This window comes from Bactrocera neohumeralis, unplaced genomic scaffold (assembly GCF_024586455.1).
Source record: "Bactrocera neohumeralis isolate Rockhampton unplaced genomic scaffold, APGP_CSIRO_Bneo_wtdbg2-racon-allhic-juicebox.fasta_v2 cluster09, whole genome shotgun sequence".
In the NCBI taxonomy this organism is placed as follows: Eukaryota; Metazoa; Arthropoda; class Insecta; order Diptera; family Tephritidae; genus Bactrocera; species Bactrocera neohumeralis.
Genome location: NW_026089622.1, coordinates 3,271,492 through 3,291,505, shown reverse-complemented (window position 1 = coordinate 3,291,505; position 20,014 = coordinate 3,271,492). Strand labels below are relative to the sequence as shown.

Below are 20,014 nucleotides of genomic sequence, written 5' to 3'. Positions count from 1 at the left end.
CTCAAACATATGTACATTTTGTGTACTCGTGTACTTTTTTTTTTTGCTACAGGAATGTTATCCGAAGAAGCGCAAGAAGCAATGAATAAGGAGTATAGAAACTGTAGGCTATTCCATTCTCGTAAAAATTCACGTTTTTCTACGAATGAAGATGTAATGCACTATTTGCAAATATAATCAGATCCTTATATTAATTCATTTAGAATGAGAAACAAATTGAAAAAATTAAATACCATGATGATGTTAAAAAATTGATTGAATGAAAAAAAAAAATATTGTTTTATTTTATTGCATTTCAATGGGAGGTGGGCGTTTTAGTGAGCGTGTTATTGTAATTTTTGCATGAAACATTTTAAATGATATAAATTACAGTAATATAGAATTTGAAGGTTGTATTTAATATATTTTAGAAAATATGGCACTTTTTATGTTGAGGTAGTATGGGTGATGGGGTTAAAAGTGGGCCAAAGTTCAATTTTTATTTCAAATAATGTTTGTAACTATATAACATTCAAGTATACCAAAATTGAAAGTTATACCAAAAGTATTACGGACAATACGGCATTTTACAAATTTTGACTGTATGACAGGTGGGCGTAAAAGTGGGCGAATTTCCTTAATTTTTTTTTTTAAACTGGAATTGTCTCAAAAATAACCTGTGCAAAATTTCAGAGCTCTACAATGACTCCTTGTATTTAATGCCGGCGTTGTCTCACTGTGCGGCGCTGCAACACAAACAAGCTATGTGAGTAGAGGAACGCCTCAAGGGGGGGTCCTCTCTCCGCTTCTATGGGTTGCAGCGCTGAACGAAATACTACTCCAACTAAACGGCGGAGGAGTGAAAGCAGTAGCGTATGCAGACGATATAGTGTTGTTGGTCTCAGGCATGTTTCCTTCAACAGTCAGCGAGATTATGGAAAGAGCACTTCGTAGGTTAAACCTATGGGCTAAAAAACAATGGTCTAGGAGTTAACCCGAACAAAACAGAACTGATGCTATTCACTAGCAGAACCAAAATACCTCAGTTTCAACTTCCGGTACTAAACGGTACTACACTCACTCTATCCCTAATACTTGGGGGTGGAGATTGACACCAAACTGTCCTGGAAAATAAATATAGAAAAAAGAATAAACAAAGCATACATGGCCTACTATACTTGTAAGAAAATCGTCAACAAGAATTGGGGCCTTAAACCAAGTATAATCATGTGGATGTTGTGAGAACTAAATATCTATACAGAATTTAGCCCACACAACCCATAAAGGCACACCCTAATGTTTACAACACAACGGGAAAACCACGCCACTTCTAGAAATACAAGAAGATTGAAGAACCAGATATGCAGATGATATAACAACAAGAACGCATACGCAGCGGTAAAAACACGCCACGCAAACAATGCAGCGGAATAACCACGAAGACGGAGAAATCAGACAAGGAGATAAAACAACAACAAGCATGCATACGCAGCGGTAAAACCACGCCACTGCCAGCAACATACGTCGTCCCAGCAACACACGCCATCCCAACGCAACATGTTGCGAATGTTTTAGCACGCAGCACAGGCTTGCTGGGGAGTTAGGCGACGGATGATCAGGGAGTCAGCACGGGACTGTGACAGCGTACGCACGTTTGGCATCAGACTACGCAGTGAGTTTATCCTCTGGCTAGTCTTGGTACCCTGACTTGTGAACGCCGTCTGTTAAGGGTGAGCTTGGTAGTGAGTCTATCCTCTGACCAACTCAACCTTTAACATCGCGGTCGCTAACGCAGTCTTCCGTGATCCGGGATCTTTACGCGGCAAAGTAATTAAAAGGACCTCTCCAGCGTAGCAGAGGAGCGTAAACGGGTATAACAGTGCAGCGTTATTGAAGCCTACGCGAGCGTCGGCAGAAGTAGCCGGACGTAGTCATCGTAGCACGCGAGTGTCAACGTGTACATCAGGACAGCGTCATTGAAGCCTACACGAGCGCTGGCAGGAGTAGCCGAGCGTAGTCGTCGTAGCACGCGAGCGCCAACGTATACGCCAGGACATCGTCATCGATGCATACAGGATCGCCGCCAGAAGTAGTCGAGCGCAGTCGTCGTTGCGGAGGAGCGTCAACGTGTACGCCAGGACACCGTCATTGAAGCCTACACGAGCGTCGGCAGAAATAGCTGAGCGTGGTCGTCGTAGCACGAGAGCGTCAACGCACGTCGCAGGACATCGTCATTGCAGTCGTCTAGCACCCAGGAACGCAACAGAGCGGAAAACGGTATTGCCCTAACGGGCCACACAGAACCGTTACCCTGACAGCGTCGTCCTCGGGCGACGACAGTATAACGCAGGAGACAATTTTGCAACATAGATTAATACATATTACATATTAATATAAGTTGAATGAAATAAAGTACGATTCGCAGAAGAGCCCCAATATTTACAAATTTATTGTAACGAACCCTGGACACGGCGAGTATACCTCAGCAATTTATACTTGTAAGAAGCAGAGGCAGAAAAAAGCTTCGTTACAATTGGCGCCCGAGCAGGGACCCTGCGGATCGTATAACATCAGGAAGCCATTTAACACGGAAATGGCAGATCTCATGTGGTTAGACAACGTGTCCAAGGAGCAACTAATCTCCTTCGCGCAGAGTCTGGGAGTTGACCACATAGGCACCACGCGGGAGATTCGTAAGCGCATAACTATACTGGCAGCCAAGGCGCACGAAGACCCCGAAATGGAGGGAAAATTTTCAAAGATGGAAGCTGCATACAAAACAAATGAGATCGCTTTACGAGACGAAGGCGATCAGAAGACAACACAACCACCAGACCAAGACAGAGGGCCTGGGAGCACTTTCGCAGAATCATCGCGGTTGCAACCACCACCAATAAACAGGTTACTTCAACAGAACCACATGGTCACATTCGCACCCATCATCGACCAGGTAAGGAAGTGGTCCGTGAAATACGACGGTGGGCGAGACCCACTAGCGTTCGTTGAGAGATTAGAAGAGCTCTCCGAAGTGTACATGATAAATGTAGACATCCTTCCGAGAACCATGCCCGAATTACTGTGCGGTACCGCTCTCCAATGGTATCGCAATAATAACGAACATTGGGAGAGTTGGACAACCTTCAAAAAGGACTTTCTCCGGTTCTTCTTACCAGCACGTTACTTCGAACGCCTCGAAGATAACATACGGCAACGAAGACAACACGTGCGAGAAAAATATAAAGACTACGTTCTGGCTATGCAGAACTTAATGCGACACGCTGGGTATAATCCGGAGGAGCGACTGGAAAGGATTTTTCGGAATAGTCACACCGATTATCTGCTCTACATTCGGCGGCGAGATTTCGAGACGCTAGCCGAACTCATCACACTGGCAGAAGAGTACGAAGGGATATATGAAGGACAACGACGAGGAATAGAACCACCACGACGCGAGGTGACGAGACACATCGTAGGTGACCACGAGGTGAGAAATGCAAGTAGGCCGTTACCACGTCGTCCACAACACAATAGATGTGCATCGCCAGCAACTATCTACGAGCAGAGCCTTCAGGCCGGGAAATAAGTGCTTGAGATGTGGCCAGGAAGGTCACTACGCTAGGAGTTGCCGTAATCCCAAGAAGTTATTTTGTAGGGAGTGTGGTAACCAAAGAATGTTGTCAACAACAGGGAAACGACCAAGGGTTTCGCCAAAGACAAGGCGCGGCGGACCCACGGAACTCAGCGCCGAACCACCAGTAATTATGCATCAGGAACGAGGCCGACTATACGCCTTAATCATGCTAGGCGGAGAACCGGCGGAAGCCGTCATTGACACTGGCGCCTCGAAAAGTTTCGTATCACCACGAGTTGCAGAACATATGGACTCAACCAGGAATGGTAAGAAGGTGACCGTAGCTCTGGAAATACAAATGGCCGATGGCACCACGAGCAGGATCTTTGACGCCGTGGAGACCAACATTCAACTCGGACAGACATCGCTAAAAGCAGTGCTACACGTGATGCCCGGAGCGATTGATGACGTCATACTCGGATTGGATACACTGGGGAACATGGGAGCTGTCGTATCCTGCGGAGGTCATCAGGTAGTGCTGAAAGCGTCGGATGGTCAGCAATCAACAGTCTCCCGCACCATGTCATCAGAAGCCGTAAGCAACGTGACCCTTACTACGCCAGACACCCGCCTGCTAAAGCGCAGAAAGAAGAGGAAAAGAAGACGTAAGCTTAAGTGCAGGAGGGTCAATCGACTCGAGACTTCGTCGACCGCCAACCAGAGAAACGAAGCGGCCCGCATACGTGACCTCCTAGACAAGGAACTCCGATATTTAGGTCATGTGATCAGTGACAAAGGCATCCACACCGTTCCCGAGAAAGTTGCAGCAATCCAGGAACTGAAGCCCCCAACTAACGTAAAAGAAGTACGTCAATATATTGGGATAGCCTCCTGGTATCGCCGCTTTGTACCCGACTTCGCGACCCTGAGCCAGCCGCTCACAGCTCTCTTGAAGAAAGGGAAACACTGGAAGTGGGGTTCTGAGCAACAATCAGCATTTGAAAGCATCAAGCGAAAGTTAACGGAGGCTCCCGTCCTGGCATGTCCGGATTTCAGACAGACATTCACGTTGCAGACGGACGCTAGCAACATCGGCCTTGGAGCTGTGCTGACACAGAATCTGGAAGGGGGCGAACGCGTAATAGCCTACGCGAGCCGAAAATTAAACGAGGCGGAGAAAAACTATTCAGCTACCGAGAAGGAGTGCCTCGCCATAGTCTGGGGAATTCGGAAAATGAGACCCTACCTAGAGGGATATCGATTCAAAGTGATAACCGATCACATGTCACTGAAGTGGCTGAATTCCATAGAAAGCCCTTCCGGTCGTATAGCACGATGGGCTTTAGAATTACAGCAGCATACCTTCGACATCGAGTATCGTAAAGGGAAACTGAACCAAGTAGCAGATGCACTGTCCCGACAGCCGCTAGAGACCATAAGGCAAGCGACGACGATGGCTCCACAATGTAAATGGTGGCGAAAGCGAGTAGAGGAAGTTCGCGCAAATCCAGAGAAGTACGCGGATTACATGGAAAAGGATGGCCAACTTTATCGCCACATTCCGTGTCGGTCCCAGGATGAAGAGGCTGTACCCTGGAAGTTATGTGTGCCTAAACCCCTCCGCATAAGGGTGTTACAAGAGAACCACGATATACCTAGTGCCGGACACATGGGCATACGTCGGACAGTAGCCCGAGTCGCCAATCGATATTACTGGCCAGGAATGTATCGCGACATTAGCCAGTATGTACGCCGGTGTGAGTCCTGCCAGAAATACAAGGAAGGACAGCAGAGACCAGCAGGGAAGATGCTTTCACAGGTGGCACAAGAGCCGTTTGCCACAGTTTGCACCGACTTTATAGGACCCTTACCGCGATCAACCCATGGCAATACAATGCTACTGGTGTTTTTCGACCGCTTCAGCAAGTGGGTTGAATTAGTCCCCATGAGGCGCGCTACAGCTGAAGGACTTCGTCGCGCATTTCGAGAAAGAATCCTCGCAAGATTTGGTGTTCCGAAGATTCTTATTTCGGACAATGGTGTTCAATATACTAGTACGCTATGGCAACGTTATCTAAAGGAATTAGGGGTGCGCCAGCAATTCACCGCACCTTATACCCCTCAAGGGAATCCCACGGAAAGGGTAAACCGTACGATCAAACGAATTATCGCACAACTCAGCAAATCTCGACACCAGCAATGGGACGATTTTCTCCCAGAAATCGAGCTCGCAGTAAATTCCAGCATCTCGGCCTCCACAGGGTATAGCCCGGCATTTCTCGTACAAGGACGAGAACCGCGACTGCCAAAGGCCCTCTTCGACGAAGTTAATATCGGCACAGGTATGATGCCCACGACGGCTGAAGAGAAATACAAGAGGATGCAGGAAGCCTTCCGAATCGTTCGACAAAACATGGAGAGAGCGTCTACGGACCAAGCCCGCCATTATAATCTGAGGCGTAGAAAATGGACCCCCGCGATCGGAGAGCTAGTTCTCGCGAAGGAACATCAACTTTCTAAAGCCGCGGACGGTTTCGCCGCAAAGTTAGCCCCGAAGTACGACGGTCCTTGTAAAATCCTTAGATACATTTCACCAGTTATCGTATATGTTCGAAAGATCGACAGCGACAAGGAGAAAACAGTGAACATCAGCGAATTGAAGTTGTACAACACTTCCGTAGCGGCGTAAAAACAAAAAAAAAAAAAACAAAAACTGAATTTATATGAAAAAACAGAGAAAAAATTTCAACTTCAGTTAATTTACAAAAAAAAAAAAATTTTAAGTGAAATTTATTGGCGAAAAAAAAACATGAAACCAGTCAAAAAAAAAAACAACAGATACAAAATATACATATACTTATAGGCGTAAGTCTTAGAATTTTTTTTTTAAGCCAAATGACCATTGTAAATACAAATGTATATATAATTTTAGGCGTAGATCTTACATTATTTTTTCTATATCAAATAACCATTGTAAATTAACAATTTTTTTTTTCTAATTTAAATAACCATTGTAAATTAACAATGGAATGAATTGAATTTTGCACAGAATGCAAAACTCTCCGAAGTGGGGGGGGGGTGTGAGAACTAAATATCTATACAGAATTTAGCCCACACAACCCATAAAGGCACACCCTAATGTTTACAACACAACGGGAAAACCACGCCACTTCTAGAAATACAAGAAGATTGAAGAACCAGATATGCAGATGATATAACAACAAGAACGCATACGCAGCGGTAAAAACACGCCACGCAAACAATGCAGCGGAATAACCACGAAGACGGAGAAATCAGACAAGCAGATAAAACAACAACAAGCATGCATACGCAGCGGTAAAACCACGCCACTGCCAGCAACATACGTCGTCCCAGCAACACACGCCATCCCAACGCAACATGTTGCGAATGTTTTAGCACGCAGCACAGGCTTGCTGGGGAGTTAGGCGACGGATGATCAGGGAGTCAGCACGGGACTGTGACAGCGTACGCACGTTTGGCATCAGACTACGCAGTGAGTTTATCCTCTGGCTAGTCTTGGTACCCTGACTTGTGAACGCCGTCTGTTAAGGGTGAGCTTGGTAGTGAGTCTATCCTCTGACCAACTCAACCTTTAACATCGCGGTCGCTAACGCAGTCTTCCGTGATCCGGGATCTTTACGCGGCAAAGTAATTAAAAGGACCTCTCCAGCGTAGCAGAGGAGCGTAAACGGGTATAACAGTGCAGCGTTATTGAAGCCTACGCGAGCGTCGGCAGAAGTAGCCGGACGTAGTCATCGTAGCACGCGAGTGTCAACGTGTACATCAGGACAGCGTCATTGAAGCCTACACGAGCGCTGGCAGGAGTAGCCGAGCGTAGTCGTCGTAGCACGCGAGCGCCAACGTATACGCCAGGACATCGTCATCGATGCATACAGGATCGCCGGCAGAAGTAGTCGAGCGCAGTCGTCGTTGCGGAGGAGCGTCAACGTGTACGCCAGGACACCGTCATTGAAGCCTACACGAGCGTCGGCAGAAATAGCTGAGCGTGGTCGTCGTAGCACGAGAGCGTCAACGCACGTCGCAGGACATCGTCATTGCAGTCGTCTAGCACCCAGGAACGCAACAGAGCGGAAAACGGTATTGCCCTAACGGGCCACACAGAACCGTTACCCTGACAGCGTCGTCCTCGGGCGACGACAGTATAACGCAGGAGACAATTTTGCAACATAGATTAATACATATTACATATTAATATAAGTTGAATGAAATAAAGTACGATTCGCAGAAGAGCCCCAATATTTACAAATTTATTGTAACGAACCCTGGACACGGCGAGTATACCTCAGCAATTTATACTTGTAAGAAGCAGGGGCAGAAAAAAGCTTCGTTACAATGTATACGGCTGTCATAAGACCTATACTTACATATGGAGCTCTGGTATGGTGGCCAGCGCTAAACAAACAATACAATATTAGAAAATTATATGGAATACAAAGAGCAGCATGTGCGGGTGTTACGGGTGCAATCAGGTCATGTCCGACTGATGCGCTCAATGTGATCCTGCATCAACTACCAATGGACATTTTTATTCACAAAACAGCAGCTATTGCGGCGATAAGAATAAAAGAATTGGGAGGTTGGAATCAGCAGAACTACGGACATAGTGTAATTCTAAAGAAGTTCACTATTAATAAATCAGACTACATTCTCCCAAAGCTGAATTTCAATAGACACTTCCAAGTGAGGATATCATCTAGACGAGAATGGAGAAGAGGTTCAGTGGTAGAGGAAGATACCACCTCAATCTATACCGACGGGTCCAAAATGGACTGTGGAGTAGGCACGGGGGTATTCTCCGCTGATCTAGGCATATCTCTCTCTATACGTCTACCGAACTCGGCTAGCATCTTCCAAGCAGAAGTACTAGGCATAGAAAAAGCCTGCGAAGTTCTATTAGAAAACAACGGGAATATACATAAAGCAACTATATTTACGGACAGCCAGGCGGCCCTCCTGGCATTGTCTTCACCCATGACAAATTCCAGTACAGTTCACAACTGCAAGAGAGCACTAAGCTCAATAAAAGACAAGCTCCAGCTAAACTTGATCTGGGTTCCCGGCCACAGGAACATTTTCGGTAACGAAAAAGCAGACGAGTTGGCAAAGGCAGGAGCTTTACTCAATGAATCCATGGCGGAGCTAATACCAAGCCCGCTAGGATCGATAAAAGGAGAGATCAATAGACAATTTCAGCAAATTGCAAACAACAGGTGGAAAAACATTACAAAATGCGTCATAACTAAACAATTATGGCCAACATATGACAGGAAAAGAACCAATGACTTATTAAATAGGTCAAGAAAAAGTATTTACAGAATAACAGCTACCACAACAGGGCACTGGCCATTTGGGGAACATGCGTCCAAAATGGGATTGCCCTACAACGACATCTGCCGTGGCTGCGGAGTAGCAGGGAACAAGGAAACAATCTTCCACTTTCTCTGCGAATGCCCAGCTCTAGCACAGATCCGACACAAAACACTCGGAATCCACCAAGAACCAAACCTTGAATGGATTTCCACCAAAAGCATATCGGACATAAGTAGTTTCATCGAAACCTCAAAATGGTTTGAGAGAAAAGGTGAAACGTAATAGCAGATAAAGGAGGTTCTACGAATAGTGTATCAAAATGGCACATCAAGTGCTAATTGAGCCCGATAGGGCTGCACTCCTACCTACCTGCCTATCTATATGGGGTAGCAAATTTAACAATTTACACATGCCATCAGTCCCTCATATATTCAATATCAGACAAGAATCCGAATACGAAATTAAAAAGGTGGAAAAATTTAATTGAAGAATATGGAGCAAAACTTGTTTATAAACCAGGACACCAAAATGTGCAGACGCTTTATCAAGACAACAAATAAATGCGATTACTGATTGTTCTCAACATTCGGCAGAAAGTTCACCTGCAGAATATTTCAAAAGGGTGAAACAACCATTGAATTCATTTAGAAATCAAATTGTACCTATTTATGATCCAGCCAACGTAGGTGTATCAACGAAAACAATTTTTCCAAATAGAGTGCGTCATACAATACACTACAAAGACAAGAATTACTTAATAGAAAAATTAAAAGAAGTTGCAAGACCAACTGACACGAACGCTTTAAAAATAGACGAGGAAATATTATTTCATGTCAAAGATGACATTATTGATAATTTTCCAACTTGCCCATTTGTAATACGAGTATCACCAAATCTATTGATAGATGTTATAAACATAGACGAACAAAAGGAACTAGTAGTAAAGACACACAGACGTGCTCACCGCAATTATAAAAATAACACACAAGAAATTTTACTTACACATATTTGGCCCAACCGAAATTCAAAAAACAAAAAATGTTTTCGTAACTCGCTCATATTTTTTTTACGTGAGAAGAGACCCCAATTGTTACGAAAACAAACACAAAAGAGAATAAAAAAATGTTATTGGCGTGTTAACAGCTATCAAACACGTTCAATTGCATAGCATGCTACAATTTATTTGCAAGCTTGCATTGATCACAAAAGTTTGAGTGATCAGGTCGAAGTTGTGAGTGGTTTTTTGGCCTAAAATATTTTTTGTATTGAAGGTTATTGCTAAAAACTTAAAATTTTTGTTTTACACAATATTTATTTTTGCACTCAAGTATTTTGAAAAAATTGTTTTATAACCACCTGAAAGGTAAGATAAATTTTAAAGTTTTCAAATATTTGATAGACTAGAACTTCCAAGTCCCACGGAGTTCCGTGATGGGAATGCCAGCAGAATCTTTGTTAATGAGCCCAAAACAAATTTAAAAAATAAAAACCTGCCAATTTGTTGCCTTTTTTTAGTATGAGTGAAATATCGCGAGAGGAGCTATTTTGGATTTGGTTGAGCAAGGTGAAAAGCGAAAAAACAGAAGCGGTCGAAAAGCATGTTATATCAATTTTTGGACCAGATATTGACGATACCAAAATTAAAGATCGTATAAAAAAGCTTTGCTTCCAATTTCAATCGCGATGGAGCAAATCTCACCGTGATAAAGCAAGATTTATGCATGACAATGCTATTTGGCTAAGTTCAAAAATTTCTGTAGCTTCGGAACAATTAACTATGGCTACCGCAATGTATCTGAGATCCTGTGGAAAAAGAGACTCAGCAAACATTGTCAAAGAGTTGTCGGCTTCATCCCCTTCGAGAGGTACAGCTATAAAAAGAGGAAGGGTAAGCATTACTGAAAAGAAAAGTCTTACACCAGATCAAGAACTGGCCATGATCGTAGACGAAAATTTATCAACTGAGCAATACCGTGGAATACGATTTTATACGTTACCATACAGTCCGAAATTGTATCCATGCTATGACCTCGTTAAGCAATCAAAATTATTGTGCTACCCAAGCCTTGTTAATGTTACTGAAACATATGCCGAAATCAATTTGCAATCCTTAATAGACCACACGGTGAAAAGATTAATAGACGCACAATATGAGGTTTTTAAGTCGTTCCCTGCCATTCAGGATGAATTAAGCATAATAATAAAATGGGGATGCGATGGAGCTGAACAGAACCGTTACAAGCAAAAATTTTCGGATGACAACATGTCAGACGAAAGCATGTTTTCTCTTTCGATGGTGCCTTTTCAACTTAACTCTGGAGCTGAAGGAAGGAAACATATTTTTTGGCAAAATCCAGCTGCGTCTTCGACAAGATATTGTAGACCGATCAAATTTATTTTCACGAAAGAGACGCGTGAGGTCATTAAAGCGTAAGTGGGGCATATTCGGCAGCAAATTTCTGTTTTGAAACCAACTAGCTTTGAGCTTCACGGTTATAGTTTCACGGTTAAAGCCAATTTAATTCTATGTATGATTGCCGGCTCTTTCAAATTATACGTCATCGCAGGCGTGCTATTTATGTGGTGCAACTCCAAAAACTATGAACGACATGAATGCCTTATCACAGCGCGAAATCGATGAAAATATGCTTGCTGTTGGTCTTTCACCTCTACATACCTACATGGAGGTCTTGTTGCACATTTCTTACCGATTGGAAATAGAACAAGTCAGGAAGGGCTAAGTTCGGGTGTCACCGAACATTTTATACTCTCGAGATTTCATTATCCGTCAGTTACATATTTTTTGTTTTGCTGTAAAATTAATTAGATTAGATCAATTTGTGTACTGTGAGTATTTTCATTTCCTAATGTACATATATATTATACAGAGAAGGCATCAGATGGAATTCAAAATAGCGTTATATTGGAAGAAGGCGTGGTTGTGAACCGATTTTACCCATATTTCGTACATGTCATCAGGGTGTTAAGAAAATATTATGTACCGAATTTCATTGAAATCGGTCTAGTATTTCCTGAGATATGGTTTTTGGTCCATAAGTGGGCGACGCCACGCCCATTTTAAATTTAAAAGAAAAAGCCTGGGTGCAGCTTCCTTCTGCCATTTCTTCCGTAAAATTTAGTGTTTCTGTTTTTTGTTAGTCGGTTAACGCACTTTTAGTGATTTTCAACATAACCTTTGTATGGAAGGTGGGCGCGGTTATTATCCGATTTCTTCCATTTTTCAACTGTATATGGAAATGCCTGAAGGAATCGACTCTATAGAGTTTCGTTGACATAGCTATAGTAGTTTCCGAGATATGTACAAAAAACTTAGTAGGGGGCGGGGCCACGCCCACTTTTCCAAAAAATACGTCCAAATATGCCCCTCCCTAATGCGATCCCTTGCGCCAAACTTCACTTTAATATCCTTATATATGGCTTAGTTATGACACTTTATAGATTTTCGGTTTTCGCCATTCTGTGGGCGTGGCAGTGGGCCGATTTTGCCCATCTTCGAACTTAACCTCTTATGGAGCCCAGAAATACGTGTACCAAGTTTCATTATGATATCTCAATTTTTACTCAAGTTACAGCTTGCACGGACGGACGGACAGACAGACATCCGGATTTCAACTCTACTCGTCACCCTGATCACTTTGGTATATATAACCCTATATCTGACTCTTTTAGTTTTAGGACTTACAAACAACCGTTATGTGAACAAAACTATAATACTCTCCTTAGCAACTTTGTTGCGAGAGTATAAAAATGTGGATATAAATATGTATGTATAGCGGTACTGAAATTTACCCTTTTTTATGTGTTGAGACATATCGAGTTATGTTAAACTACGTTTTTGCCAAAATGTTACAACTAAGCGAAAAAACATCAAGATAAGGAAAAAATTTAAAAGGTCATAAAAAAAACTGACACGTACGAACGCCAAACCCTTTGAGGGTTTTACTATACTGACCTAGTACCATCACCCTGACTTGGAATTTCTCACCCCCCAGACAATAATCCCAAAAATGTTCCACAGTGTAATTAATATAAAAGATTTATGGTGATTAGTTTTAAATTTACATTAAAAGTTCTTAAAAGATCAAGCGGTCGCACATGTGCTCATATGTATATAGTTTATGTATGCGTGCATATAAACAAATATGACAGACCATACGCATAATGTATGTAAATTTGTCTACATGCAATATATGTACATATGTTAATATGTACACTCAATGCTTCATGCGAAATCTACGTTGACACGGACAACCAAGTGCCGAAGCTCACGTTTTGTCAACGGACCTACGCGACAACAAAGCATCACAACACTGTGTTGTTGGTAGAAAATCCGAGCTGTGCCGAAAAAATAAGCGAACGAGCGCCGATTGTCACCGCTTCCCTTGCCGCCGTAACAGCTTCTCCTACAAACCAGCGTAAATACATATGTATGTTTCTATATGAGCTAGCATACATATCGACACAAATTTTTGCAAGCCGCGTAAAAATATTTTTTACATTCCTTGACAACTATGTCCCGGTTATGTGCCACAATCAAAGATACAGATTTTTGTAGTTTGTTAAAAATAAAAATGTAATATGGTACATAAGCGACCGCGGATACTTAACACGTTCGCGTTGATTTAAATTTAGCGGGTGGCTGCCAGATCATCACTTAATTTTTCCATACAAAATTGAAGGGCGGCAATTCCCGCTTTTTTCTACAGGTTAATTTTTTTAAATAGTCTGCACAAATTAGGGAATTCTCGCCATTACCGGAATTCCCGCATTTAATTTTTCAAGAGCATTTTTATATGTGCGGAAGAAATTGCGGGAATATAGCGCGGGAATTCCCGCAATTTACGCGAATGTGTTAAGCGAGTGGTACTTAAAACAATAATTTCTATGTATTTCAAAAAACAAAACGTGAGATTCAGCAAGATATAATATTGGCTGTTAAGAGTGATGAGGGAGGGATATGATTTTCATTTAAGCGGAGTACTACTTAACCGGGAATCACTGTACACATAAATCAGACGAATATTGAACATTTTCTTCGATACATTTCTTGACTTGAAAATCGACAAATAAAGTATGTTGTCAATTTTATTTTAATATACAGTTGTGTTCAAAATAATAGGAGTGCATCACAATATAGAATACAAAGTTATGTTTTTCAACAAAAACATGAGTTTTATTAATTTTTCTTTTATCCACGAATTTAAATTTTTAGTAATACACAGTAAATGAAAAAAATAAATTCTTTAAATAAAAACCTCAAATATTCGGTGTTCAAAATAATAGAAGTGCATCACAAAATGCAATAAAACTAAAACATCGGGATTTGCTGCCATGCCTCGTTGACTGTGCTCCATAATTCCCTTGCATTTGATAGTCTACGGTCAGCAACAAGTTTATTAATACCTGCCCATTCGTTTTTTTTGGAATTAAGGTCTGGCGACTGAGCAGGCCACGACATAACCTCAACTTTATTGACCCGAAGCCATTCCATTGCAGATTTATTGGCATGTTTCGGGTCGTTATCTTGCTGAAACAACCACTTTAATGGTATATTCCATTCCGCTTATGGCAGCATAACTTTTTTCAAAACATCCACATACACGTACTGATCCATGGTTTCTTTTATCAGATGGATTGGTGCCACGTCGTTGTACGAGAAACTTTCCCACTATGCACCACCATGTTTGACGGTCTTAAGAGTGTATAACGGTTTATATTCCATATTTGGTGGACAACGGATATACTGCCTAGACCCTGAGCCACTAAATAAAACTACCTTACATTCCTCTGCTCACAAAATATTTCTCCATTTCTCCGGTTGCCAGTTGCCATGTTCCTTGGCGAATTGGAGCCGTGCTCTAATTATGTTTCTTTGTCAACTATGGAACTTTTCGCGGACTCCGCGCAACTAAATTATATTCCAATAAACGTCTACGAACTGTTACGTCACTAACATCAAGATCTTGACGCTTTTTTATTTCTCTAGGCGACGCTTTGGGATCTTTTTTAGACGACTGAAGTATGCGTCGATCGATTTCTTTAGTAGTTTTGCGTTTTTGTCCACATGTTTCGGCTTTATTTTTGTAGGACAGGGAATTTGATATCATATGATCAGAGCACCCGAGTATTTCTTTAATTTCTTTATAAGTTTTCCCGTTTTTTCTAAGATTTTTAATGATTTCACGTTTTTTGTCGCTGGGATGCTTTCCTCTACGCATTAATTAAAATAAATGACTTATCCTTTAAAAATCCCATCGTTTTTAATTTTTTGCACTTACTTTTTAGTTTTTTTACAGATTTTGTTTAAATAAAAATGTTTTATACCACTTGATAGCTCACACTCCTATTTTTGTGAACAGTGCAATTCAGTGACCGACACAGATTTGAACTCATAACATTGGAAATAATTTAAACAGCTGAAGTTTATGCTTTGTGTTTTACTCACGGAATACCGTTAGAAATATTTCTTGAAAAGTGCTTGTCGTTCATGGTCTGACATGATAAATTTTTTGGGGTAAATATTTTTCTCAGGGGCACTCCTATTATTTTGAACACAGCTGTATTTGAATACTTATATTTGCAGGGTTGTCACTTTTTCCTTCTCATACAAATATCAGAAATTGTTCAATTTATAATTTTTAGCTTTTGCCATCGTCGCAAAAAGACGCTTGTTGGCAAAGGCATGCTCGGGGAGATGACACCATTTGCTTTTATGAATGAAGCGAGTTTGCCTGTTTAAAGTGCGCTTGCGTTCATGAATGAAAAAGCAGTTGTTGTGCGTTTTTCTACAAATTTGGGCATAGACTATTTGGCTGCCATGCCTATTGGCTTGCGACGCCGCTGATGCTATTTCAGAAATTTGTTGTTTTTGTAGAACAATATTTGCAATTTTTGCGGATGACATATCTACATGTGAACGCACATAAGTATGTATGTTATGTATGCATTCTTTTTGTGGGAATGCCATGCGCACATACATATTTACATGTGTACGCATAAGTATGTATGATGCTATTTGAAAGATTGTTGTTTTTGCAAAGCAATGTTTATAGTTTTTGGGGGTGAAATATTTGCATGTGTATGCATATGTGTACAAGTATGTACACTTAAAGTAAAAAAAAACGCCGACAGCAACACTTTTCCTGTTACGGAGCTTTTTTCCTCATTTGAAATGCGTAACGGAACTTTTTCGTTTCCTTTATTAGTGTTGCTTTAATTAGATTTTTTTATCTGTAATATTTCGTACCGGTGAATATATTAATCGGTGTGAAACAACGAAAGCCAGCAAAAAATGGTATTATCCGAGAAAGAAAAAGTTGATATAATTGCGTATAAGCGGCAAAACTTATCAAATGTCGAAATTTCGGGTATGGTTCACTGCAATGAATCTTCCGTAAGACGATTCTGAAAGAAATATTTGGAAACGGAGAGCTTATCACGCCGTCCTGGAAGTGGGCGTCCACGAAAAACAACTGAGCGTGACGATAGAGATATCGTCAAGATAGCGCTTCGTGATCGATTTAAAACTGCTCCAGAAATTGCTGCGGAATCAAAGAATGGTCATAACATGGAGATTAGCACCTCAACTGTGCAGCGTCGCTTGAGAGAAGTAGATTTATTAGCTCACAGACCCGCTAAAAAGCCACTTCTCACAGCGAAAATGCGTTCCACCCGTTTAAACCGGTGTCTGGAAAGGAGAAATTGGACCACCAACGATTGGGCACAAGTCATCTTTTCAGACGAGTGCAAAATAAATCTTTAGCTCAGATGCAGGATGCGTAGTGCGCCGCAGAAAAAATGAAAGATTTAGTCACAACTGCATGCAGAGTACGGTGAAGCATACCCCATACATAATGGTCTGGGGAGCGATAACGAGTTATGGAGTTGGAAAGATTTTTTTTATCGAACGCTTCGTTAACTCTTCTGTCTATATTGAAATCATTAAACAAGGTGTTATGCCAACGATTGAGCAGCTGTCAGAGCACGAAAAAAAAATTATATTTCAGGACGATTCTGCACCTTGCCACCGGTCGAAGTTGGCAGGTTTACCATCGAATCTAGAAATTTTTACTAATTTCTTTTAACAAAATTATAATAATATAACAATAATCTTTTTATAGGTAAAAGAATATAAGACTCTTTTGGGAATTGACTCACTGGTATGGCCGCTAAATAGTCCGGACCTGAATCCCATTGAAAATATGTGGTCAATTTTAAAAAGAAAAATACGCCAGCAGAAGCCGACTAACATCAGTACTTTGAAGAAAATAATCGAAACTACTTGATATGATGATGTTTCAACAGAAATTGTTAAAAAACTGTGTGAGAGCATGACAAAAAAAATTTTATTATACAAATACTATTTCCATTGGTAATACACAAATCGGCGTTTTTTTTTACTTTAAGTGTAAGTTTGTGTAGGCGTTATTTGTGTACCAATGTCATACGCACATATTTATGTATGTACATATGAGCAGCGCGCACATGTCATTATTGATAAGTGATAATATGATTTGAATTCGCGAAAGCGAACATAAACACATATGGTCATGATACATGTGAATATAAGTTTTGAATGATAAAATATAGGATTTATGTACATTTATCATTATTGTAATATATTTAATTTTTTTAATATATTAAGATAGTTTGTTATATACATACATATAATGAAGTATACACATAAGCATGGATATATCAAATACAAAAAATAATTAAAAAAATAGGCCTTATTTTCACATTAACTACCAATATTGCTTTGAAAAGGTTAATTAATTCAAATGTATTCAATTGCACCTGTATTCATAAATATGCACAAAAAGAATTCATATGAATACACATGTTTGCATATAAACATATAAAAATATAAGCAAAAGAGCGAACATATGTACGTCTGTTAGAGCAATATATAGTTTTGAGCATAATTTTTATTCCACGCTCAGTTCTGTTCAAGCGCAACTGTTAAGATTTCTCCTGCCAAGCTGGCAGTGGTGAAACTCCCTAATCTCGACCGAGTTAGCCAAAAATATTTTTACGTTCTCCGCGCCGTGAACCTTTTCTATGATAAACGTTCTCTGGTTATAACCAGTCTTACAACTGCTGGAAAGAACTAATTAGTCTAATACTGGAATTCTGTAAGCAGTTTCTAATCACTATTTGAGACATTTTGAGGTAAAGTCTCAATTTGTGACTACTTAGTTACTATTCACTAAACATTAAATATTTCAAAAAAAATTTAAACAATAAATATGAAGTTGTGTGTTATTGAAAAAATAAGTGCAGTTATTTAAAATACTCTAAAGTTAATGTATTTTCATCGCAAAAAAGCGATTTGTTTACTCTCTAAAATCCTCACATGAAATGAAGCATTTCCTGCTTTTTCGGAAAAAATTGTGAAAAATTTCTTGTTTTCCATTTCATTAATTAATTTTGACAGAATATTTCGAAGATCTTTTGTGCAAAAGCTTTTAGCAAAGTTTGTTACCTGTTTTTAGCTGTGTTTATACAAATACCACAATAAAACATCGTAGTATTGTTACCAGCAAAATACTATATTGCTCATATGGTATTTTGCTGGTATTTGGTGACACACATATGGTATTTGTACCATATATGGTATTGTTACTACATGTCTGTCACAGGTATAAGCAACCCAAACACGAAAACGTTAAAAATAAATCAATTTTACATAAATTGCCTAAATATTATGAAACAAAGTCAACATATATTTTTATTTTTATTGGTAAATATGTTTTTTGACTATGTTATAGAAAATTTAATATTTGTTATCGACATATTTGTTGTCATTCAAGTGTAAAAACATCTCTGACTAATGAAATATAATTTATTATGCAAAATAGTCTCATGTCACAAAAATTTTCTCTAACTTAAGATCTTAAATTTAGAGACTTGAGACTGTATCACAGTACACAATCATACGGTAAGTTTGGTTACTATAAAAGCTTGCGGCCTGTGATTAGTCCCAAGTAACTTGTTTTCTCTCCTATCGTTAGGCTGGTATCATTTATTAGGGGGGTATTCTGGTCTAGAAGCATGAATTTCAGGTAATTTTTAAAGTGTCGTAAAAAAAGGCAATTAATATTTTTACTATCCATTTTTTTATTAGTTATTTGTTAATTTTAGAAGGGTACAGAAAAAAATTAAAAACTAAAAAATTTCAAAACTTTTGAGCTGACGAAGTGGGGGTCTCTAAAAATATCCACGTGACCATACCCATGATTTCAACCCTCCTAGTTATCTGAAACCAAAAAAAAAGATTATTAATCTAGAATAATGTCGCAATGGCCGTAACTACGGAAAAGTGGGAAAAAATTGTTTTCACTAAATGGCGACTGAATGAAAAACAAGTTTTTTTAGATCACTTTTTCTGACTATTTCGAATTTTTTAAAAAATAATAAAACTAAAAATTTTGGGGATTGGGATAGTTCCAACCATAGACAAGCATATAAAGAAGACTCTATAAAATTCCAAGTAAATCGGTATAGTAGAACCTGAGAAATCGTGGGTATCGTTCCGAAAAAGTCAGTTTTCAGAAAAACGCGTTTAAAGTTTCGCGTAAAGTCTTTTGTTCGATTAGATCCGGCCAAACCAGTTTGGATGCCGGGTCAGAAAAATGCCTATATCTCCGAAAATAATTTGAATTTTGAAAAATCCTCTTGTACACATATTCTTGAATAGTTAAACTTCGAAAATAAAAAAAAAACGATTTTTTTTAATTTCTAGACCAGAATATCCCTTAATGGCAGCATAACTTAGGTAATTCTGTATTTCCTTGTGAACAATACTAGCTCCGTCTTGCTAGCTTTTATATTTAGTCCGCACGATACGGTCCATCGATTTTTTGTATATGTATAGTGTTGATATCATTTTCACGAAAACTTCTTTCCAGTGACGTTATGGCGTCGTCACAAAGTATCGTAGGAAAAGGAAACATGAAATTAGGTCACAGTACAAGTTATTGTACCAATGTGAATGTTTATACGTATATACTCCATACATATGTACAGTTTAGATATCTTTTTGGCGATATGACATCATCAGATAGTACCGCTTGTGGAAGGGAATATATG

At 40.0% G+C, this 20,014-nt stretch overlaps 1 protein-coding gene across 3 annotated transcripts in view; it reads right to left on the bottom strand.

Moving 5' to 3' along the window:
* The window catches only part of LOC126763933 (uncharacterized), a 61,294-nt gene that overhangs the window by 27,319 nt on the left and 13,961 nt on the right, over nucleotides 1-20,014 (bottom strand). The window contains exon 3 of one of the 3 annotated variants that reach the window (XR_007667702.1): nucleotides 18,942-19,181. The exons of the other annotated variants lie outside the window; for them this stretch is intronic. The gene's annotated coding sequence lies outside the window, so the exon portion shown is untranslated. Of the gene's footprint in view, nucleotides 1-18,941; nucleotides 19,182-20,014 lie in introns of those variants that run through there. 3 annotated transcript variants of the gene reach the window in all.